The sequence below is a fragment of the Rhipicephalus microplus genome, chromosome X (assembly GCF_043290135.1).
Source record: "Rhipicephalus microplus isolate Deutch F79 chromosome X, USDA_Rmic, whole genome shotgun sequence".
Classification (NCBI taxonomy): Eukaryota; Metazoa; Arthropoda; class Arachnida; order Ixodida; family Ixodidae; genus Rhipicephalus; species Rhipicephalus microplus.
The window spans coordinates 232,767,873-232,792,650 of NC_134710.1; positions in this window are offsets into that span (position 1 = coordinate 232,767,873).

Genomic DNA, 24,778 nt, shown 5'->3' on the forward strand with positions numbered 1-24,778 from the left:
AAAGGAATATATTGAATATAAGTCACTCGCATCATGATTTTCTTTGATTTCAGTAAACCCGAAGATTACGTTATATACAAACCGCTGATGCAGAAATCAGAAACTATATTCAAATAATATGAGATTGGGCATATTGGTGCTTCATTTTAGCACCTATATAGCCCATGAAACAAACAATACACAGAGGTATAGACGCGGACTGTACCTATAGTTTCTGTTGTGTGCTATACGTCTGTTAATAAAAATACTTTGCGAGTAGTAGCACTTAAAAATTTATTGGTACTATACTTCAAGTTGTGTCGTCAGTTTTTTTTAATTAGCGACTACTAATTCTTATAAACTGTGAAAGAACCATGTGACACAAGCTAGCAATACCTGGCCAACACTTCTGACAGATGACATTGTATTATAATTTCATAGCATGATATAGCCAGTTATAGTTCTAACGTATACGTACCGTATATATATATATATATATATATATATATATATATATATATATATATATATATATATATATATATATATATATTGTAACGACGAGAAATAAGAGACAACGCCTTTGCTGCAGGCCGGCTGTTCTTATTCTGCTTCGTCTTCCTCGGCTTCCGTCCCCCTGCCTGCGCCCTTGCCTGAGCCCCACTATTTAATATCATTACACTCGGCCCCGACTGCGAGCCTCGTGGGCTACCGACAATGTCTCCGGTGGGCGGCATTGACTATTCCGGGGTGGCCGGGCAAGATGGCAGGACATAGCTGGGAGCTCGACGCTATGAGGGCGTTGGTCGTGACGCGGAGTTGCGCGATGGTATGCTGCAGCTCCGCTGCGCTGTCGTGTGATCCGCACGAAGAGCCAAGGCCCGCCTCTGCGGAGGATACAGTGACTGCGGTACTCGAGGTGGTACAATTGCTGACCAAGGACGCGTGGACGGCGTCCCTTGGAAATCCAGCTGTGGTAGGAATCGTGGACATGGGTTCCAGGGCGCTGGAAGCGTCAACGACGTTCCCAGGCAAGCGGAACCCGTGTGATGAGTTGTGACCTGGTACTGCGGCGTAGATGAAGCGGTCTTGCGCCGCCGGGTAGGCCTCGACGCCGTACACGGTGGGTGCTTGAAGCGCCGACAGGTTGCCAGGTATGGAGGAGGCATGTACGCCATCCCTAGGTGAGAGAGGCCCGTGCGCATGGTTGCCGCGACGTGTCGCGTCCCAGGACAAGTTTCCCGGAACCACAACGGAGGCCTGGACGCCATCCGTCGGTGCTGGGATGGATGCTGGCCGCGACGGACGCCTTGCGGGTTCCATCAGCGAAGAAGCGTGACGGCGTTCCTTATCGTGATCTGGTACCGGTAACGGGTGCTGGAGCCGCCGAGGAGGCCTTGACGCCGTCCCTGAACGGTGGTGTCAGTAAACAGCTGCCGAGGAGGGCTTGACGCCGTCCTCAAGCGACGCTTACCGCGGCTGCACGTCGGCGGGCGTTCTGGATGACGAAACCGAGACGTAAGCCGTTTTCTTCGTCGACTGCGCCATTGTAACGACGAGAAATAAGAGACAACGCCTTTGCTGCAGGCCGGCTGTTCTTATTCTGCTTCCTCTTCCTCCGCTTCCGTAACCCTGCCTGCGCCCTTGCCTGAGCCCCACTATTTAATATCATTACAATATATATATATATATATATATAGACGAATTATAGGCGTATTGACAAGCAACATATGCTTACAATATAAATACGCTAATTTATACAACATGTGTAGTATGATATCTACAATAAACGTATACAATATAAAACCATTAGCATCGAGGGGAAATCATTGGCGTATACAGTTCTTCATATACGTGACCACGTGTAGTGTGAATACATCTTAGCCTCCGATGCCAAAGGGTTAAAAACAAAATAGTTTTCAACATCGACTTGCTTGTGAACAGGCGGACGTTCATGGTCGGATTCATCCAATGACGATAGCCACGACGACTCGGTTTAGAAGCCACGTGTTTTGATTGAACTGGTGCCGCAAAGCGGAGGGGCACGTGTCAATTGTAGCTGGTGGAGCAGGTTTGCTTATGTTCCACTCTGATACTCCAAGTTACCATCACGTGATGAAAATTATTTTCAGCCCAAGGGTTTTGGCCACTTGGCGGAAATTTCCCAAATAGTGAAATGCACCATAGCATTTGCGTAGTATTACATGACAGTGGATGCTATGGCACACTTGCCAGGCTTAATAATTTGAATATTGAGAACGTACACCAAATTAAGATATATGCTTCTGTATGAGAAGACGTTAAACTTCATGGTTTCAGATTACTTAAAGCATTTTTAAGTGCCACCACAGAGTACTCGGAAAGCAAAGATAGGAACGACGGGCTATGCGCGTATTAGTGAAATAGGTGAGAGAAGAACGAAACACACCGGTCAACTCTGAACCTCCATTGAAGCGCTGAAGTTTGTATCACTCTAAGACACCTTTTTTTGAATGTGCATCCTAATGGCTGCCTTGTGTTCTTCACACTGAGACCAATGTCCTTTATTATTCCGCATCCATCCCCAGTACTGGCGCGAACACACTCACGTGCAAGTGTTCTATTCATGAAGCGCACATGAGCGAAATAAAATGAAGCAAGTCAGAATGGTTCTGTCGACAAAGTTTCTTGACTTGTTTTTGCATTGTATTGCACACTAGAAATGTGGCCAATAAATAATAGCATTCGGAAGTCCACCGTGGTAGGCTATACAGCGCATGAAAGCATATATATATATAGGCTAGTGTCAGTGCAAACGCTATGAAAAATACAGGACGATATAAAAAATTTCGATACGCCAGTCCTTGAACACCACGACAAAATATATTCTGAAAATTCTGTTGGAAAATGCAGTTTCTTTCGTCGCATCAAAATGGCTCTGGTTGAAATCAAAAGTGAGGGAACTGACGAAACAGAACGCAGTTTACAGAAGAATGAACTCCGGGGAATGTCAAGAAAGCACACGCAAAAAAAATTATGAAAGGAGTTCAACTCCGACTACAGTAGCTTGGGTTGATGGAACGCCCACGTTTCAGTAGAAATTCCTGACTTCCTTTCAGTAGCACCGGCCTAGGCAGGAGATGCCAGGAAATGAGAGTTTAATTCTCTGCTCTATAGAACTCAAGTGTGACTCTGAAAAAACGCTTGAAATTCTTCTCTATGTAAGTATTTGCCTTATTTACTTTCGCAAATAAGGTTACAATAGGTGAAAGTTAAAATATTAGGATTTTTTTTTATAAATATTCCTTTCACAGTGTTTAGGAAAGTGCTATTCTTTTACTAAAGAAAACAATCGCAGTTTCTCCACAACGGCGAAGCAATAAATGAAATACCAACAAACTGTTGCGTTGCACGAAGTAAGGCTGGCAGCTAACTTTTTAAGATCTGATTTCACGTGACACAACAAATGACTGGTTTGAGTGAATGCGGCGACTCTCACGCTGTTATTGTCATGCTGCCTGTCTGCCCAACGCAAAAAAAACGTACAAAAGCACGCAAAGCCCCACACAACACAGCACATACAAACGTATTCGAGCCATCGGCTGATGTTAGTCACTGTTAGTCAATCGACTGATGTTAGTCAAGTTAGTCAAGACTACCAGCGCTCATGACCACTCCCTTATTATCAAAGCTCACAGTTGGGGCCCGAGCGACGCAGCCCCCTCCCTCGTCTACCTTATACTTCAGCTACAACATTTAAAGCACCCACGGTGATAATGAGCTCATTAGAATTATATTGGAGCTACATAGCGACAAAAGAATCGTGCATTTACTATTGCTCTCGATGCTGATTCATGCCTGGTCTACAGGATGTTGCACGAATCATGACCCACGAAGCTCAAAGCTTAAGAATCTATTGCCCCCAGTAGCAACAAGTGACACTCAGCAAACTACCTGAACATGGTAACGATAAGAATGGGTGCAGTATGGCAGAGATTCAGACTACGTGCCACTCTGCAGCGACACACGGCTCTCAAAACTGGTCGCCACGGTGTATTTCAAGTGCGAGAAAATTCTGCTCCCTAGCAGAGGTGAGTACGCAAAGGACACTGTCTACAGATGGCTTCTAAGACCGAAGCGAGGAAGGCACGAAACAAAGCGTACTCGATGTCCAGAATGCGGCGACTCTGTCTGGCATGGGTGATGGCAGCAAGTGAGGAATGGTTTGAGCAAGCTGAACGGGAGCTCAGCTTGCTGGCTGGCTCAGCGGCGTCACCGAGTGGTGGCCGGGGCCCTCGACCAGACGGGTCCGCGGCTGTTGTCGCGGTGTTAGCGAGGAGAAAGTTCCTTCATCCAAGCTTAACCCAGCAGCTCTCTCGGTGAGTCGCAGAAATAATAGATGCCCGCCACGGCGGTGAGGGAGCGAGCTTCTCCAATAGAGCGCCTCGCAGCCACCGAAGTGCGCCGGAACGAGTTCCGATGAGAGCCATTCATTCATCGCGCACCCCTCGCAACGGCGGCAGATGCGGCCTCCTGTGAGGGCGCCCAGTGCGGCTGCACAAGCGACAACCAAGGAGGCCGGTGCACTGGGACACCACTCGCTTAATTTGCCGACACCGGTTTAATTCGCGGGAGATGCAGGCGGCGTTATTGCGCGCGGTGGCGGCGATATAATGGTTCCAGTGTGCAGATCAGCACTTGCGCGGCATACCGGCCCTCTTTTATATTTTGCCCCCTCTGCCCCGAGGTGCCTTGGCGAATAATGAGCCATCTATATATCCTCTGAGCCGGAACCGCGTGGTGCAAGACGTGAAGGGGAATGACTATAGACAGACTCAGCGCGAGCAATCTAGTTCATAACCTACGTACAGCGCGAGGGTCACAACGGATGCGGCAACAATGTTTGCTCCAGGCGAAACTTTCTGAAAGAGTGGCAGAAGTGAAATTGCGTGGGGGATATTAAAAGCAGTTACTCTGTTCCTCACATTATGATTTCTGCGCAGCGCTCACTGAAACCTCCTTTGTAATCTGACTGTTAATGCGGACGTCCAATATTCGAAATGCTAAGCGGGCAGCCTAACATAGTCGTGGACACCTGCCTTAAGTGCGACGGTTAAGGAAGGTTCGGCTAAATGTGCACTCTGTTCATCTTCAGTGTTTTGATCGAAACTAGCTCGCAATGTTCGATTAGTTCTTTTGAAGGTCAATACAGAGACGAACAGCCATTCGAAATAAAAGGGAGCTGTTGAAGTGTAGTAATTAAGTTCTGACCCCAAGACAACTTAGAGAACCCCAGCAATGTTGTTGTTCATGTGTACATCAGGAAGTTTCCTTGCCTCACCGGCTTCGAGCGCACTCTAAACTTTGTCTATGTATATCCAGAAATACCTAAACAGCGTTAAAACAGCAGAATTTCTGAAGAAGTTGCCTTGAAAACTGCTGATCAAGTTTGAATGCTTGTTCAGTTGATGCGCAAGAAAGTATATTAATGTAAAGATGCAGTAAGTAAAGCCCAATACACGCTGATGAGTCATTCGGTTTCATATACTTAAAAATATATCACAGCGCCTATGGTGAATGGCCCGAACAAAAGGACGACTAAGTGGTTGGCTCGTCCTCTTGCTGTTCATGTCGTTATTCGCTCTTGTGATGCGGGTTCTTGTTGCTGATTTGTTCCTCCTGGTTGAGCCCCGGAGAGTTTTTCTAATAAGGACAAAGCCGTTTGCTTAACAAACAACACCTAAACATTTACTGCAGAACTGAAGCAAAACTCAAACACAAACTACAAGAAATGAGTAGCTGGCTAAAAGCGGGATTTAGAAGGAAAACAAACATCTAAAGTCCCGAAACTGCCGACGGAAAGTCACAGCTACATGATGCAGTTCTGACGCGGTGATTCGGCGGTGCAGGGAAGAGAGCAAGTTCGATCTCACCAAAACGTTGCTGCTGTAATGGTGGCGACGGCGTGTACCGATGCTCGCTGGCGGCGACGATGGAATGGGACTCGCTCGGTGATGCCGGTGGCGGCCCAGATTCGCCCGATGAGGTGGCTGGTTGCAAGGCTCAGGCCCGTGACCCGAACTGCCGTTGCTGCACCCGCACCGGAATCTGCAGGCCTTGGTCTCGACCGTTGAGGCAGCTCGCCGTCCTTGGAAGGCGTTGTCCGGAGGTCCAGACCGGGTGAAGTCCAGAAGGCTCAGGTCTGCCACCCGACTGCCTGTCTTCAGCTCCCAGCTGTGTCCTTCCTCTTGCCTCGTTCACCTCGAACTACTAGCTCTTTTGCCCTTCAGGATTGGCTTCCTCTGGGGCACACTTGTCTCGTCCCGATTGGCCTTTCAAAACTCCGTGGTGATCAGCCATTGGCCCTTGTTTGCTTTATGGTCTTGGATGCTTGCGCTCCACGCTCTCACGTGTACCGGTCCTCGGCGTCGTCGTTGTTCAGGCGACCCAGCACGTGCACTCGGTCATCCTTTAATTTCGCGCACTTTTCAATCATTCACAATTACGCGCACCAGTCGCATCACCATCGCATCACAATGGCCCCCTTTCGAAGAAGTTTTTCCCGTTGAAAAACTGTCGTTCGATGCGCACCACACAAGCTATCACAACACACCGATGGCACCACACTGCTTCTTCGTTGACATGTCTCACGTCGAAACACCGAGTCCACAGAACGTAACATTCAACCAACAACAATAAGAAAAGTTTTTGGCAGCAACTAAGAACAGTACAAATACAGTCATTAACTCCAGTAACAGTCCACCACACAAGCATAACCTTGTAATAATAACACACAGAACATATTCACTGCAACCTACTCATGTAGTCGGCTCCAACATTCTCGGATCCCTTTATATGTTCTACGTGAAAGTTGTACTCTTGCAGTACTAAACTCCACCGCAGAACTCTGCTGTTGAGGTGTTTTGCTCGAGATAAGTACTGCAACGGTTGGTGATCTGTTTGAACCGTGAAATATGTCCCATATAAAAATATGTGGAACTTTTCCACTGCCCACACCAACGCGAGACACTCCCGCTCGATTGTTGAGTAGTTCTGTTCCCGAGGCAGTAGCTGACGACTGGCGTATTTTACCGGGTATAAAACACCGTCGTGCTCTTGCATAAGGACTGCACCGATGCAAGAATCGGAGGCGTCACTGCGGAGTACAAATCCACGTTTGAGATCCGGAGCCTTTAAAATAGGTCCAGACGCCAGAGCTTGCTTTAGTGTTTCGAAAGCTGTCTGCCCTTCAATATTCCAATTGATCTTGTTACTCTCCCTTTTCTTTGTCATCTCTGTCAGAGGCAGTGCCTTCTCAGCGTAGTGAGGGATTAGATCACGATAATATCCTGCCAAGCCAAGAAACGAACGTAGTTGTTTCTTCGTAGTGGGTAATGGGGCTTTGGCGATTTTTATGATCGTGTCCTCTACCGGCTGAATTGTTCCATCTCCCAGTCGATGACCCAGGAACACAATCGACGTCATTCCAATCTCCGATTTCTGGGGCTTAATTTTGAGTCCTGCTTCTCGAATCCTATTCATCAGTTCACTCAGAGTCTGCATGTGTTCCTCCCAGGTTGTCGTAGCGACGAGAACATCATCGATATAATGAACGACGTTCGGGATGCCCTGAAGGAGACGTCTCATTAGCCGGGTAAACACTGCGGACGCTGTTTTGATACCGAATGGCATATAGAGGAAATGGTAGTGTCCCGATTGGGTGGAGAATGCCGTTTTTAGCCGGGATTCTTTGTCCAAGGGCACCTGCCAGTATCCTTTCGTAAGGTCCAACTTGGAGAAGAATTTTCTAGTGCCGATCTCTGTAAACAATACATCCGTTCTCGGAATTGGTTCTGCGTCGGAGACCAACACATCATTGATGCGACGGAAGTCGATGCACGTACGGTAACTCTTATCGGGCTTCTTCACCAGCACCAATGGTGAGTTGTAAGGTGAGTCGGACCTTTCAATCACTCCGAGTCGCAGCATTTCTCCGACTTCTTTCTCAACTACCTCTTTCATTGTGAATGGTAACGGATATTGTGGAGTGTTGATAGGCTCGGACGTTGTCAGTTTAAGACGACACTCTAACAAGTTTGTCTTGCCGGGGACTTCGGAAAAGACGTCTTTATGGGTGGCTAGGAGCTCGTCAATTTCTTCCCTTTGTCTATTCCTGAGGTTAGGACCAAGCTTGATAGCTTCAGTACCAAAGCCCTCAGTAGCTTTAAAGGTAGGCACTGGCGTGTCTGTCTCTTCCTCTTCCACTACAATGAAAGATGCGGACTGGGGTGATATTTCTGGAGGACGCTCTTCGTAGCGTTTTAACATGTTTATATGGAACAGCTTGGTAGTATGTCCCATATCCAGCCAGTAGTCAGAGTCACCCTTCTTCCCTGTGACCCTGAAAGGTCCTTTCCAATGCATCATAAGCTTGTTTTCCGTCGTGGGAAGTAGTACGAGGGCGCGGTCTCCAACCTTTAGCCGACGCATCCGACTTCCCCGGTCATAGTATTTCTTCTGCGTTGTTTTAGCTCGTGACAGGTTTTCTTGTGCCAACTGCAATGTTTTTTCTAGGCGATCTCTGAGATCCAGGACATACCCATATGTTGTCTCCACTTCCTCGCTTTGATTGTCTCCGGTCCATAATTCTTTAAGTAGACTGAGAGGTCCTCGAACATTTCTACCGTAGATCAGCTCAAAAGGCGAAAATCCCAAGCTGGCTTGCGGGACTTCCCGGTACGCAAACAGGAGTGGGGCTAATAGTCGGTCCCATGTCTTGGGTTCCTCTTGGCACAATTTACGCAACATTTGCTTTAGTGTGCCATTAAATCTCTCCACTAAGCCATTACACATGGGATGATAGGGTGTGGAGCTGAGATGCTTGATCGCCAACAAGTCATTGACCTCTCTCATTAGCTCCGATGTAAAGCATGATGCCTGATCACAAAGTACCTCACGCGGGAACCCGATTCGAGAAAACATCTCTACCAGTGCCTCGGCTACTGTGGCTGAATCGATGGATGGCAGGGCTATTGCATCTGGGTATCTAGTAGCGAAGTCCACTAGTGTTAGTATATATCGATTACCCATGTGTGATATTGGCTTTAAAGGCCCGATAATGTCCACTGCCACTCTTTCGAATGGGGTGTCTATCAAAGGCATTCGACCTAGTGGTGCCTTACCAACTCTGCTCTTGGGGTAGGTTCGTTGGCATGCGTCACAAGAGCGCACGTATCTCCTCACTGCCTCTTGAACTCCTGGCCAGTAAAATGATCGTAGAACACGATCAATCGTTCTTTTTATTCCTTGATGCCCCGACATCAGGGTTTCGTGCGCCAAAGTAAGCACTTGGCTGCGCAATCTTTGGGGCACTACTACTTGTTGAATCACCTTACCAGATGGTAGGTGATAATAGCGGTATAGCAGCCCCTTTTCTATCTCGAACGAATAGGACTTTGATCCTCCCTGTAGCCCTTGACCTACTTTACTCCTGCAAGAATCTAGGGTCTTGTCCTGTTTTTGAGCGGCACTAAGATCCTTTCGGGTCGTCTTCAAGGTGGGTACATCGATTTCAGATGAGATTGACCGTTGCTCTCGGATTTTGATACCAACCACTGAAGACTTCAGGGTACCATCCTCTCTATCTGCTCCTTTTCCACTCGCTATATAGTTGGGGTAGGTTTTTACCGGAATCCTTTCCTCCCACTTGGTATCGGGGTCATGGACTTCACGTGAACCTGGTACATTTCCGACGATAAGGTCGTAGAGTGGGTTTGTCATGCATTTGACAATAGATGTACCAGAAAAATAAGGTGAATGAATTTCCACCTCCGCCTCAGGAACGATGATGCTACTGCCATCGGCTAAGAATAGCGTAGCGGTAGTACCTATGAGGGCTTCATCGGGTACCAGAGAACGACGCACCACCAGTGTATTGCTACCCGTATCCCGCAACACTGAGACGGTTCGGCCAAAGATTCGGCCCTGTAACACGGGCATTTTGTGTGTGGCAAACTTCGGGTGAGTATTCACGGCGCCCGCCATGTCCTCTTCTTTGTCCGGTGAAAGCTTCACTTCCGTTGAGTGCTCCTCTGGCGACAAAAGACATGACGTCTTGTTGGCTGAACCGTTCTTCTTTGAGCAAGTTTTGGAATCATGCCCCGCCTTCTGACAATATCCACAGAAAGGTTGTTTTGGCCTTGATCGGCACTCCGATGCCCTGTGACCCATTTTGCCACATACAAAACAACGTACTGCTCCTCTCTCCGAGTAACTACCGCTTTTTTCCGTATTGCTTTTAGATTCCACTTTTTCTCGGAAAACTAACAGGTTGACTTGCCTCTGAGCTTCTAAAAAGTTATCTGAGGCCTCGGCCATGTCCTCTAGCTTGTTGAAGTTCTTTTCTCGCAGGAAAAGTGCCAAACGGTGATGACAGTTTCTTAAGAACTGTTCTGTAACTATCAAGTTACGAAGAGCCGAATATTCTTTTCCGGTCCTCGACATTTCGACCCAACGATCGAAAAAACTCAGTAGCCTAGTTGCGTACTGCTTGCCTGTTTCGCCGTCCTGTGGCTTGCTTTGTCGGAACTTTTCCCGATACCCTTCGGCCGTAAAACGGAAACGCTGGAGCAACGCCAACTTGGCTTTATCATAATCGAGTGAATCCTCCGGCGAAAGTCTTCCAAACACCTTTAAGGCTTCTCCGCTCAAACATAAACTTAAAGCTGTGGCCCATTTGTCCCTAGGCCATTCTTGACCGATGGCGACTCTCTCGAACCTTTTTAAATAGGCGTCCAAGTCGTCCCGGCTTTCATTAAATCCCGGTATCAACTTATGAGGATTCACGCTGCATGAAACACTCCTTTCTTGTGCTGAGCCTGGTGCTGAGTCAACAGTTCTTGTCTCTACACGGCTATTCTCAGCTTCGGCAAGTCTAAGACGCAGTTGCAGGTTTTGGTTCTCTAATTCCAGCTGCTCCTTCTTTGCGCGTGTCTCCAGTTCGAGCTGTTTTTCTTTTTCGCGCGTCTCGAGCTCAAGCTGCTCCTTCTTGGCCTGCGTCTCCCGTTCCAACTGTTCCTTTCGAGCTTCTCGTTCCGCAGCCCGTTCCTCTCGTGCTCGTGCCTCCTTCTCCTCGTACCATGCTTTAAAATCCGCCCCATCAATTCCCATGCGATCCGCCAAGGCCATTAGCTCTCGCATATTCGACATGATGTCAACCGCGTCAATAAATGAAGGTGTCAAACCAACGGCTTTGTCCTGTCGCTGCGGACGCCAGTTTGTGATGCGGGTTCTTGTTGCTGATTTGTTCCTCCTGGTTGAGCCCCGGAGAGTTTTTCTAATAAGGACAAAGCCGTTTGCTTAACAAACAACACCTACACATTTACTGCAGAACTGAAGCAAAACTCAAACACAAACTACAAGAAATGAGTAGCTGGCTAAAAGCGGGATTTAGAAGGAAAACAAACATCTAAAGTCCCGAAACTGCCGACGGAAAGTCACAGCTACATGATGCAGTTCTGACGCGGTGATTCGGCGGTGCAGGGAAGAGAGCAAGTTCGATCTCACCAAAACGTTGCTGCTGTAATGGTGGCGACGGCGTGTACCGATGCTCGCTGGCGGCGACGATGGAATGGGACTCGCTCGGTGATGCCGGTGGCGGCCCAGATTCGCCCGATGAGGTGGCTGGTTGCAAGGCTCAGGCCCGTGACCCGAACTGCCGTTGCTGCACCCGCACCGGAATCTGCAGGCCTTGGTCTCGACCGTTGAGGCAGCTCGCCGTCCTTGGAAGGCGTTGTCCGGAGGTCCAGACCGGGTGAAGTCCAGAAGGCTCAGGTCTGCCACCCGACTGCCTGTCTTCAGCTCCCAGCTGTGTCCTTCCTCTTGCCTCGTTCACCTCGAACTACTAGCTCTTTTGCCCTTCAGGATTGGCTTCCTCTGGGGCACACTTGTCTCGTCCCGATTGGCCTTTCAAAACTCCGTGGTGATCAGCCATTGGCCCTTGTTTGCTTTATGGTCTTGGATGCTTGCGCTCCACGCTCTCACGTGTACCGGTCCTCGGCGTCGTCGTTGTTCAGGCGACCCAGCACGTGCACTCGGTCATCCTTTAATTTCGCGCACTTTTCAATCATTCACAATTACGCGCACCAGTCGCATCACCATCGCATCACAGCTCTCCGTTATTCGTTCCAATGAAGTACACCTCACTTCACAATCTCCGTTTATTTGTTTTGTTGTTTTTACCTCATTTACTTGTCTGCCCTAGTGTTAAACACTAACTGTGGATTAATTGTCTGGAAGCATAAGCGCAGGTATTATTCACAGACAGACAGACAGACAGACAGACAGACAGACAGACAGACAGACAGACAGACAGACAGACAGACAGACAGACAGACAGGCAGGCAGGCAGGCAGGCAGACATATAGATAGATAGATAGATAGATAGATAGATAGATAGATAGATAGATAGATAGATAGATAGATAGATAGATAGATAGATAGATAGATACATGACGTTCAGTGGGCACTTTAACTAGTACTAATCCACAGCTTCATTGAAAAAGAAGAAAACGAGGAAAAATTACGCAAGACGTTCAGTACTTGTGAGATTGCTGAAATAATTCACTAGTTTTTGCTTCACATATCATCTATTAGATTAAACTCACGAAATTTACTCGTACCAGCAATTTACTTAACCGTTTTATCTCTCGGGACTATACTATAGTGCCATTTCCTAGGAATACATTAACAGCGAAACTAATTCTGATACGTAATTGATTTGTCCTAGGCGCGTTGAGGCATAATGAGATATGGGTTCACGTCAACAAGAACGTACCGTGTTAGGAGCGGCATAAAACATTGGCTATGGCGTGCCCCGAGGAATACGGCTTCGCGGCAGTAGATTTATGTGCATCGTGTGCCCATGAAGACGAGTTGTACGCAGAGGGCGTGTACGAGCTGACACGCGCTCACTGCGAGCGTCTCAAAAGCGCATCTATAAACGGAGTGGTGCTGTGTTTCCGGTCGATGGCACCATTTCATTTCGTCGGTGGTTGCGCTATGGAAATGGGGCAATAATTATTTGAGGCACCGTCGAGATGCAGTACATCCACACACACACAAATGACACTGAACCGGCGGACCTTCGATTTGGTCAAACAACTGCTCTTGGTCAACGCCCGTAATGGTGGTGGACTTGGACCCGCTTTTGCAATGATTTTTTCTTCGTTCTTCGTTTTTTTTTCTCTTTCGTTTCTGGATGCACACGAAGCCGCGATACACTCTGTTGGAAAAATCGGTAGCTTGCTCGCAAATGAATGATTTGAAATGGAGAGAACGTCGAGAAAAAAATCCTTACAAAGTGTTCTTCTTCTCAAGAAATTAGCTCAGCTGCGCAAGGGAACGCCACGCGGCTGTGTCCGAGTGATAGGCTGTAGTGGATGGGCAATCAGCTACGTCTACAGGCAGAACCCATGGAGAAGAGTGATAGCTCTTCGATTGGGTCGGCTGCGCAGGCCCTCTCAAAAAGGGGAGCCTCGTAAAAAAAGACTGTCCGCTTAGCGAATGTAGCACAAATGTAAATTTAAAGGAAAGCTTTATCGAAATATTTTGTTTCTGCAGTTCAGCAGTGTACCCGTTTTCAAAAATGTTAGCACTCTACTAGATAATATTTTGATCGTATTTTGTATTCTGATATCTAGAGTTTTATGTCTCAAAACCTCCGTATGATTATTAAGAACGCTGTAGTGGAAGCTGCGGAAATTTTGGCCATCTGGTGTTGCTTAATGTGCCCTGACATTGCCCAGTACACAGGCCTTTACCATTTCACCTCCATAGATATGCTACCGCCATGGCTGGGATCGAACCCACTACCGTTGGGTCAGCAGCTGAGTGTCATGGCCACTGTTCCACCAAGGTGTACAGGTCCTACTTTTCGAAACTCTTAACTAAGACGTAATGTTCCCTACGACGAAACTACCACACTGCTTCGTTTTTGACACAGTGACTTTTGTGAAGACAGCTCGACCACCGTCTTGTATCAGTGCCATCAGAAAGTTATAAACGCTTTATTCGAGCAGTACCGTTTTGTTTGTGTTCTAACACGAAAGTGTGTTATGCTGGGGTCCACCACGGCTCCGCTGACGTATTTTTGTCACGGATATGACGTTAGAAAAATATCCTGAAAGATTGCAAAGAAAAAACGTCTGGCCTGTGCGGAACACGCATCACAGTGACAATGAAAGTTAGAAGAGCAGCCTTTCAGAGCCTTTTCTAAACACTCATTAGGTAATTGCTGCAAGCAAACTTGCTGGGTACCCACTATGGCATTATTAATAATAAATTTTGGGTAGTAGGCCGTCATTCACTATGCTATCCTTCGTCATTCTTCTGATAAGCGTGGTGTCCGCTAAACACATGCAAGGAATTTCGTGCCAATTATTCATGGAGTGGCTGGCGACGATAAGGAGTTATGCCTGAAGTGGTATGCGCCACAGTTAATAGGGGAACAAGAGCAAGCTTTTGTAATGGGTGGAAGCATCGGACGACCCACTCGTTACGCTTTTTGCATTGCGTCATGCCTGGTTGTTCGTTTGCTGTCCTTAAACGCTTTAATACTCATATTAACACGATTCCTTTCCCGAAATCAAGGCTGCCTAAGGCAATTTCGCGAACAAGTCTCAAGCATTGGCGTAGCTCAGTGGTAAAATACTGGGCTGGCACGCCGTGGACCCGGGTTTCCGTCCTCACTGTGTCCTTGGTACTAGGCTTTTTTTTATTTTGTGCGATGTGGTTAAGGGAACCGGCTGCGGCGGACAACTACGGCGCTGCGCATGACCCGAGTTGTGATTTCATAAGAACTTTCGCTGTAAAAACGAGAACACAAGTGGGCCGTCGTACCGGCGACCTCGCACTCCTGAGCGCACGAGGCTGACCGCTAGGCCCCAGAGCCACGCTGCAGTATACTAGAAGGGGGCAGTGGAATGAACAAGGTGATCGCGCCGCATCTCGGCTGATTCTCTGTCGAGTGACAGTAGCGGCGGCGCTGTAGTCACGTGCTACTGAAGATCTCGGAAGTGTATGCATTTAGAGCGCGCGTGCTGTAACTGGCGAAAGCGTGTAAATGCTCGTTTTTAGCGCGTTTAATGCGTTTCTGAGCCTTTATCAGTATATGCACACTTGCTACGTGCTACGTGACTATGCAGGCACGCCGAAATTGCGTCGAGACATTCGCTGTTTCGAGGGCCTGTCGACCCACACAAACATACACAAACACACGCACAAAAAATATGTACAATCAGAATTTGCACGGACCTGCCTAGCTCCTCAGTAAAGCAGTGCTTTGAGCTGCGCTACATTATAAGTGGCTGCTGGTGAACTCCAAAGAGAGCAGATGTATGAAAACCATGATAAAATCATACGCTAGCTTTTCGGCAGTCTCTATTGAGAGGTGCTCATTTCGGAGTTGCTTTGTCTATTACATTCATCTGGTGTCTACGATATTGAGAGCACTGTTCTTCATATGAGTACCCATGTGCTCGATTGTTTCATGAGAACCCGAGTATAAGTAACGTTGTCCTAACATTCATATCGGTGACGACTCAGTTTTGTCGTGCTAGTTTTGCTGAAGATATTAATTATTGCTTTACGATAGCCTTATCTTGTTTTACTACGTGCTTTCACGCTTACTTTGCTTCTTTTGTGCAAGCTTTAAGTGCTTGTAATACCACGAGGCTGAGCCAGGAAGCCGAGCTGTAGGAACGCGTGCACCTCCTAGTCATAAACTCTACGCGAAAGGAGTTGTTTTAAACAGATTAAAAAGTACCTGTTGTATATATATCCAGTCTGTTAATCTGCGTAAATTCACTGTATACAGTTCTCATTTTGTATCGACAGCTTAAATTGCGCTGCTTTCTAAATATTTTATTGGCGTAAGGCCATTGAAAGCCAGCAAATTTATGACGATTTTTTGTATTATAAGTGTAGTTTTTTTATTGAGTGTGAAAAGTGTAGGCAGGCCGTGGCAAATTTTGCTTTTGAAAAATTTAACTTGCATATATATATATATATATATATATATATATATATATATATATAGTATACGCATTGCAGTCCCACGTCACTGCCACATTAACAATATTCATGCAATGCCCCTTAGAACAGCCGCAATTTTTACGTGGTGCATTTCTCATCCCACTACGTTACACTTGAACTAGTTTTGATACCTCAGACTGTCGAAGAGGTGAAATTTACAGTGCACATTTGTACAGAGGCACGCTATATTCAGCTTCGCCAACTGTAAACGTTCGCCGTAGGGCTACTCCAGTTTTTTTTTTTTTGAGGGGGGGGGGGTGCAGCAGAACGACTAACTTTGGCAATTGGTGGCTGCTGTGAATCGTGTAAATTGAATATTTTGGTATACCCTCAAAAGTTACATTACGAAAAAAATTCGTAGTGTAGGGGGTTCAGATTTTTTTCCCCTCTCTTCCGTACTTACGACCTTCCGGTTCTGCGTGCGTTTGACACGGCATTTTTTTTTCATTTCACAGCTTTCTGAATGCAGCCAACTTCCAATAAATTGGCTCAGTGATTCTGAATATTGTCAGAATATGACAATTTTTATTCCGATAATATCTTATTCTAACGAAGTTAGAATCAGACACGCGCTTTATAATTTTCAATATCTCACAAGGGCTGTTATGGAGCTCAAACTAGTAGATTGGCTTGTCACACTTCAAGGGTTATGACATCAAGTGTTAGAGATGAATGATTGGCAGGCACGGAGAAATCTGCATCAAAAAAAGCGTGCCAGAGGAGCCGAAGCGCATAGGAGCTTTCCTTCCCTCCTGTTCCCTTCCCTCCTGTTCCCTTCCCTCCTGTTCCCATTCTATGTTCATTCGCGTTATACCAAAGCCTAAAAGGGGGGTTCAGCCACTTTTTTTTCGGTTTTACTAGCCAAAGCAAAGTTGAAAAATTCTTCCTCTTGTCCTTTCTTACGAATTAAAAGCATTTTTTTTGTAGGCATGAGAGAGAATGGCAGAGTAACAGCTCTTTAAGAACGAGAAATGAGAGCAACCACAGAATGAGATGTGCATTAAACAAAAGGCGCACTGCCGCAACATGGCAGATATGAGCACTTTCATTTTCTTTGTTTTGGGGGGGAGGGGTAATGTCCTGGTGCAAATGATGCAGACACGCTTTTGGTTCAACCGTTTTCAAGCCTTGAATTGGCCATACCGCTACAAATACGAATGGGCGCAGTTACTACTACTAAAAGTAGGAAAGAAAATTTTGAACTCAAGTCAAACACATAGGGAAAAAAAGAATAACCTAGGTTCCAAGCTCGAATTATATAGGAGTGCGACAATGGGTATTAAAAAAAATCCTGGGCGATTTGCGAGGCAAGCAACTCGCTGCAACACACGAGGAGCAGCACATCGCCAACATACGTCCATAGTGAAACTGGTGGCTTGTTTTAGGTCTTACAAATAGAGCGATCAATGGTATGCTTACGGCAGCGTGTTCCGCTCAGAAATCGAATTACTCGTACAAATATAAGAGAAATAAATCGCTCTCATGTGGTGCTGGTGCCTTATTACTCGCTTGCGTAAACAGAAATTCAATGCAAAAGACTCAGAAATAAAAGCAGCCATGCACGCTTGGTAGCAATGATACATGACATGCATCAACGAGTATAGCCCCTCTTTGTGCTCTTCAACATACACCTCCCTCTGCTGTTCTTTATTCCCTCCTACCGTGGTCTCTATTTTATTTTTCTGCTAATATCTTCCTGACCACAAGGATTCCTCCTTGCAAGCTGAGTGAAAAGTTTACCCAAGTGGTTAGCCGCAGAGACAGCCGCTCCACCGACTCTGTTGCTGTTATTTTGTCATATATATTTTATCCACCCAGTCGGTGAGGTTGGAGGGTTAGGACCAAGTAGCTTCTTTTATGCAATACAACACTGAAAAGTCGAAACCGAGTAGATTGCGCCACGTAAACGTTGCCGTCAAGTTTGCGACCCGAACCGCCTAAAGTAGAACAGGATGGAGCCTAAACTGTGTCACAGAATTTGAATATCAGAACGAAGCACTAGTTGAAGGATAACACTTAAAGCCCAAAAGAGCAGTCGCATTAAATGAGGCAAACTCTATTCGGAACGCCGCCTTTCGTCGACCACAAGTTATGCTTGCCAAACAACTATTTCATTTTAATGATAGATTACACTGAGCAGCAATTTTTGGAGGGCAGAGAGCATAGTAGTTTAATGGTGCCCTCTATGAACTGATTTCGTACAGGCTTATATGAAAACATTTTGCAACATACTTTAAGCTTTACATATAATATATCAGCCGGGGGTATATTGCGTATTCCGCTGTATTCCGCTATGTGTCAGTGGTAGAAAAAAAGAAAGAAAAAAAAAAACTTCTTACTTAATGGTAGAATCTCTGCCTGTCCCCATACATCCCGATCGAGAAAAAAGGAAAAGAAGCAAAGATGTAAAGTGCTGTTAGGAATAATAAAAAGTAAATAAACACTTTGACGAATGAACACGCGTGTGAAAGCAAGAAACGACAATGAACGGGGAAACGCAAGGATAAAGTCTGTGGACTGAAACACAAAATGTTTAGCGTTTCACCATCTGAGTAAATTATTCACGGCCAGCTTAATCTGCATATCGCTTAATTCTTTTCATAAAGCTTCGGGTATCTGCACATCGTGGGAGGCGGACCAGGGAGAAGCTCCCGGGGGAAATAATCACAATGCTGCCCGTCAGGTGGGAATAAGAATGGAGTGAACCAATTCCATTCTTGCGGATTTCTACTTGTTCGTATTTAGCCATTTCATTTGTTCGTTTTCACGTCTTCGTCCCTCTCAATTTCGCAAGCTTCTTTTAAAGTAAAAAAGGAAGCACCGCAGTTTTGCATAGACTTCGTAAGCTTTTCTTTGTGATTATAACGGGCTGATCATTGTTTCCGTTGGTTTTAATTCCACAGGACTGAGAAACGATTTGAATGTGCCCATATATCCCACTCCATTTATTCATCGAGGGTTTGAACAGCGGCACTTTCCTGCTTGAAGTTCACGGTTGAGTCTGAATTTGTACTTTATATAATGTTACGCTTCTTTTTCTCGCATGAACTTTTGTCTTGTCCCAGCATATTGCAGCATAAAGTACGAACGAAAAAGTAGCTCTGCTATAGCAGTAAATAAAGCAGACTAAGGTACTACAAGTACGCCCCATATTTGATGCATTTCACCTTTTCACCCTACGTTTACGAATATTGTAGTAGAGAGAGAGATAAATATGCAAGGAAAGGCAGGGAGGTTAACCAGACGCACATTCGGTTTGCTACCCTGCACTGAGGAAGGGATGAAGGGGAGAAAAGAGGTTGCAGAGAGATAAGAAGGTACACACAATCACGAGCACACTCGGGAGAACACACACAGTCTACAGGCGGACGCTCAGTTTTGTTGTCTTAAGTAAGTAAAGTAAAGTAAGTAAAGTAGGAGTGCTTTAGTCGCTTTCTGCGCAACTGAGGCAGATGCCCAAGGTCCCAGAATCTTCTGCACAAAGAATGGTCTCGAGTCAAGTTGATTCAAAACCATCCGGAGCTGGCATCGCTGTGTGTCGTAGCAAGCACAGCTGCACAGGACATGTTCAATAGTCTCTTCAGCTCCGCAGAAGTCGCATGTAGAGGTGTCTGCAATACCAATGCGAAAGGAGTACACCTTTGTGAATGCTGCACCCAACCAAAGGCGGCATAATAGGGTCGCATCGGAACGGAAAGTTGTGATGGTAGCTGTATCTTGAGTGAGGGATCCAGTTCATATAAGTGACACCTTTCGAAGCTGGTAGACGACCAGAACGTGCGTGTAAGATCTCGAGCTATCAGGTAAAGTTGTATTGCTGCATAAGTCCTTGATAGAGGAATCGGGACCACACGGGTTCCTTCATGGGCTGAGCGGGCTGCATCATCGGCTAATTGGTTTCCGGTAATACCGATATGTCCAGGCAGCCATTGATATATAATATCATGCCCTCGTGCTAGAGCTTCAAGATGGCACTGTCTTATTTTATGTACCAATTGTTCATGATTCCTTCTACGCATGTCAAACTGCAAACTCTGAAGTGCTGCTTTCGAATCACAGAGTATGACCAATTTTCCTGGACCTCCTTGAATGAGATATTGTAAAGCAGCCCTTATAGCAGCAAGCTCTGATGCCATAGACGTAGTTATATGCGAGAACTTAAATTTGATTGTCATCGCTGCAGCCGGAATTACAGCAGCACTTGATGAGCTGCTGGACGAGACGGACCCATCAGTGTATATCTGCGTTCGGTCCAAATATGACTCGTATAATAATAGCAGTGTTGCTTGCTTCATTGCTACTCTGGACTGACTGCTTTTCTTTTTGATACCCGGAATTTCTAGACGTACTTGCGGCTGGTCGAGGCACCACAAAGGACATGCGATTCTCGTAGCTGGCGTATATCCTGATGGAATGCTGTTTAGGTGCTTGGCTATGACGTCTGAAAAAGTAGCACGTGGTCTTTCGGAGGGTAGAAGGGCCTAGTGGGGGTCGGGGACACGGCTAGCATGTCGAATGTGCGCTCTGAGGTAATCCACAACTCTATATGTCCTGACCGGATGGTCTTTGGCAAGCACGATTGTGGCATAAGTAGAAGCGCTTTGGGGCAGTCCTAGGCAGATACGCAGCGCCTGACCCTGCAAACTCTCCAATGAATGAGTATTGGATTTGCAAGTGTTAGTCAGTACCGGCAAGCTGTAGCGCAATAGGCCCAGAAATAGGGCTCTGTACAGCTGTAGCATGGAGGACGCAGAAGTTCCCCATGTTTTCCCGCACATAAATTTTATCATATGCACAATAGACAGCAGTTTCTTCTTTAAGTACGCACAATGCGGGCTGTACGAAAGACTTCTGTCGATTATTGTGCCCAGGAAACAATGCGTCCTTGCATATTTCACACTGCCCATCGATGTAAACACAGTATGGCGTCATTGGTTTGCGTGCAAACTCCATCAACGCGCACTTCACAGTTGATATAGTCAGGCCTTGTTTCTGAAGGTAGGCTCTTGTGAGGGTTGCTGCCCGCTGTATTCGTGCACGCACCTGAGGGCGAGTAACTGCAGCACTCCAGAGGCAAATATCATTGGCGTATATGGATAGGCACACCGACTTTGGCAGAACCTCCACCAGACCAATGAGGGCAACATTGAATAAGGTTGGGCTTAAAACACCTCCCTGAGGTACACCGCAGTAGTTGTAATGTTCAGTAGTTTTACCCTCATCTCTTTGCACACAAAAAAAACCCTGCCAGTTATATGATCTTTTATCCATTGAAACATTCGTCCACCAATGCCCATTGCTGCGAGAGACGTGAGGATGGCATCGTGAGCTACATTATCATATGCGCCCGTCACGTCAAGGAAGAGTGCCACTGATATACACTTGCGACTTTTTTTCTTGCTGAACAAATGTCGATAAGTCAAGGACGCAGTCGATGGAGGAGCGGCCCCGACGGAAGCCTGCCATGCAGGAGGGGTAGTTGTATCGTTCCAAGTATCACTCGAGACGAAATGGAACCATTCCGTCCATCACTTTTCCGAGGCAGCTTGCGAGGGCAATAGGGCGATACGCTGTCAAGTCAAATGGTGACTTTACTGATTTAAGAAGTGGTATTAATCGACTTATTTTCCATTCTCGTGGAACACTGCCGCTGAGCCAGGAGTTGTTGAAGCATGTTAAAAGTTCTCTTTTGGCTTTTTTCCAAGATGTGCCAACGCACTATAAGTAATACCATCAGGACCTGGTGATGACGTGCGCTTAGAAGCGACTAACGCACCTTCCAGTTCTTCCATGGAAAATGGAATGTCTATTTCTGGTAATCGCGTCTCAGGAACAATCACGGCGTCACCACCAGCATAAGCTGCATGCTTGTGCAGCCAATCTGCAACGAGCTAGCTGGGTGAGCTGAAGCCGGTGCAATATTGCAGTAACTGAAAATAATTCTTGGCAGAATAAATAGGTTCAGATGCGGTGTCACACATGCTATTGCAAGCTGACGAATCTACACATCTGAGAAAGTAGCTGTTTCTGAAAGTAGCTGTTTTTGCAGAGTACATATCTAAGAAAGTAGCTGCAGAGGTTTACCAGAGGAACTGTTTGACCACGCAAACTGCGTCTCGATGGTTACTGTGTTTGAAAACGAATGTAAATCGCTGAGTTGGTGTTTGCGAATGGCCTAAATTCACGGAAAAGCTTCATGCACATGAAAACCACGGGGAGCAAGTAAGGGGGCAAGATGAAGAAGAGAAAGCAGTAGATTCTCGAAAAAGGTGAGCTATTGAAAATGTGGACAGTTAGGGATTATGTCCGAAACCCCTCAATTTAAGACTCCCACTTTCTTCAGCCGTGTAAATTAAGGTATCTAACTAATAAGAAATCATTACACCGGCTTCAGCTCACCCAGCTAGCTCGTTGCAGATTGGCCGCACAAGCATGCAGCTTATGCTGGTGGTGTCGGCCCTCCCCATTCTGAAGTGATGTCGTCCCGGCCGAAATAAAGCGCGTAGGTTTCCAAGGAGTCGAAAGGGCGAGGATAGATTACACATTGTGAAAAGAGAGAGAGAGAGAGAGAGTGATGAAGAAGGCCGTGGGGTGAACCAGATATAAGCATCCGGTATGACACATTGTGAATTTCTTTTCAGGTGTCCCCTTGTCAATGAAATAGCGCGGTACTTCTTCGAAGCCCACGCATTGCCCAACTTTGGCACTGAAAATGCTTTCCGCTGAGTGTCGCAATAATAATGCGCACTTCAATGACTGGCTACAAATATTAGTGAGATTAACACTAGAGCACACTTAAGTATGCATTAACATATATAAGGTCTTGCAGGAGAAAAGCTGTTTTGGCAGTCAGGTGGATAACGCTGGTACGGTCAATTAGTACTTGCTACAATAAAAGTAAACATGACGTATCAAGAAAGAAGTCACTGAACTCACACGAAATACAAACACGTTCAGCTGAAGGATTATTCCCACTAACTTGTAGAATTGCAGTCTGAATTTGAGCAGGTATGAGCATGCTGAATATATTGAAGAATTGTTCCCGGCAGAAAGCGGCCTCATATTGATGCGGGGGAAATGCAACGACACTTGTTTACTTAATTTAAGGACAGGTTAAGGAGACGCATAAGGTCAAAAATAAACCAATTAGCTGACTACTGCGTGTCTTATAATCCTATCATAAATTTTTCACGTAAAAGATTAGAAGTACTTATAAGCGCCTGTCTTTTTTTTGTTCATTATAGATTGCGTGCTGCTTGATGCCTGTTGTACTTAGGCCTTCGTATATTGGAAATGCGCTGGAATCCACGCTCTAGACCAATATTTCACAACACTTTTTTTAGTTTCTGAATATTTTGTTTCTTCGTCGACCAGCTGTCGCTGTCATGTATATGGAAACTAACCGTACGTACGATGACAAACTTATAGAGTTTGTGTGTGTGTTTCTTATTTGTTGCCAAATGCCACCCCGGATTATTTTTGGACAAAAAACACTGACCTCGGGAAGTGACGTGAATGCCCCCACTATTGCTGTAAGCAGGCGACACTTCTGGTTCCTTTTCTATAGGTTCTATGCGACAAACCGGCACACGTGGAACAGCACAATTTACCTATGTATACGAAGCTAAGCCCCTGGCGAGTAGTATTGATTGCATCGCGCCACAAACAAACGAAGGTGCGATGCAGTTGGTCTTCAATAGCCGGCTCTCAAGTATTGATGTGGTGCTAGCGTCTTTATTGGAAAGCCACTCTGAAAAGTTTGGAATTTTGTTGAGAGAAGAAGAGTTTGCCTTGCTTATACTGCCAGTGCATTTTTGTTTTGTTTCCCTTTTCTGCTGCCACGAATTGAAAATACATTGAATCTTTTTCACCCGCACTCGCTTAGCCACTGATACCTGTTCTACGCTCAGTTTTTGCTTTTACTTTTCTTTTGCTTAGTACCTGCTGCTTCTGTTTTCAGTGCTGATTACTGCACACAAGTCTACAGAAGGGTATGTGCTGCTTGTTTTCATGACTTATTTTCTGTGTCTTTTTTTGTGTTTAAGGGGAGGGGCGACGGGGTTCAGAAGGAGTGAGAACAGAAGCGTTTATACGACTGCGTGCGAATCAGATTCGGTAGGCCTGTGCTTGGGCGTTGTTCCATGTTTATGTATCTATGCGTACGTGGTAGAGCTAGTGCATTGGAAGTTGGTTCCTGAGTTGAGGGTGTTTGGCCTTATGCGGCACCCGTTCCGAAAGTTGTTGAAGCATGGCTGAACTCAGGACAGGGTGATGTGCAAAGCAAATAACGGCTGTTACTTCGAAAGAATAGGTGAGGATTTCATCGATTTATTGACGCGATATATGCAGGTCCTTTGCACGTGGGCTTAATTACAAAACAAACTTAGTACTCGACATTAAAACATGTACCATTCACGGAAACGCGCACCATAACAGATGTAATCGATGTATTAGACATTTAAGACCCGGGGATAGCACCGTAAGGCAATGGAAGCATCAGTGGCTATGCAATGGCGATGTCTCTGTAAGCATCACGGGTGCATAAATAGGACCAGTCAGCAGGCTTTACTACTAGTGTAGAAGAGCACACGAATATTCACCTCTTCCGCGAACGCAAAGGTGCAAACTGTAGCGGCCATTTCTGGAATAACTCTGGGTAAACTGTTCGCCCCTCTCGCTCTTTCTCTTTACTAGCGCCATAATTTACACCTGGGTCACTTGTGCTGAT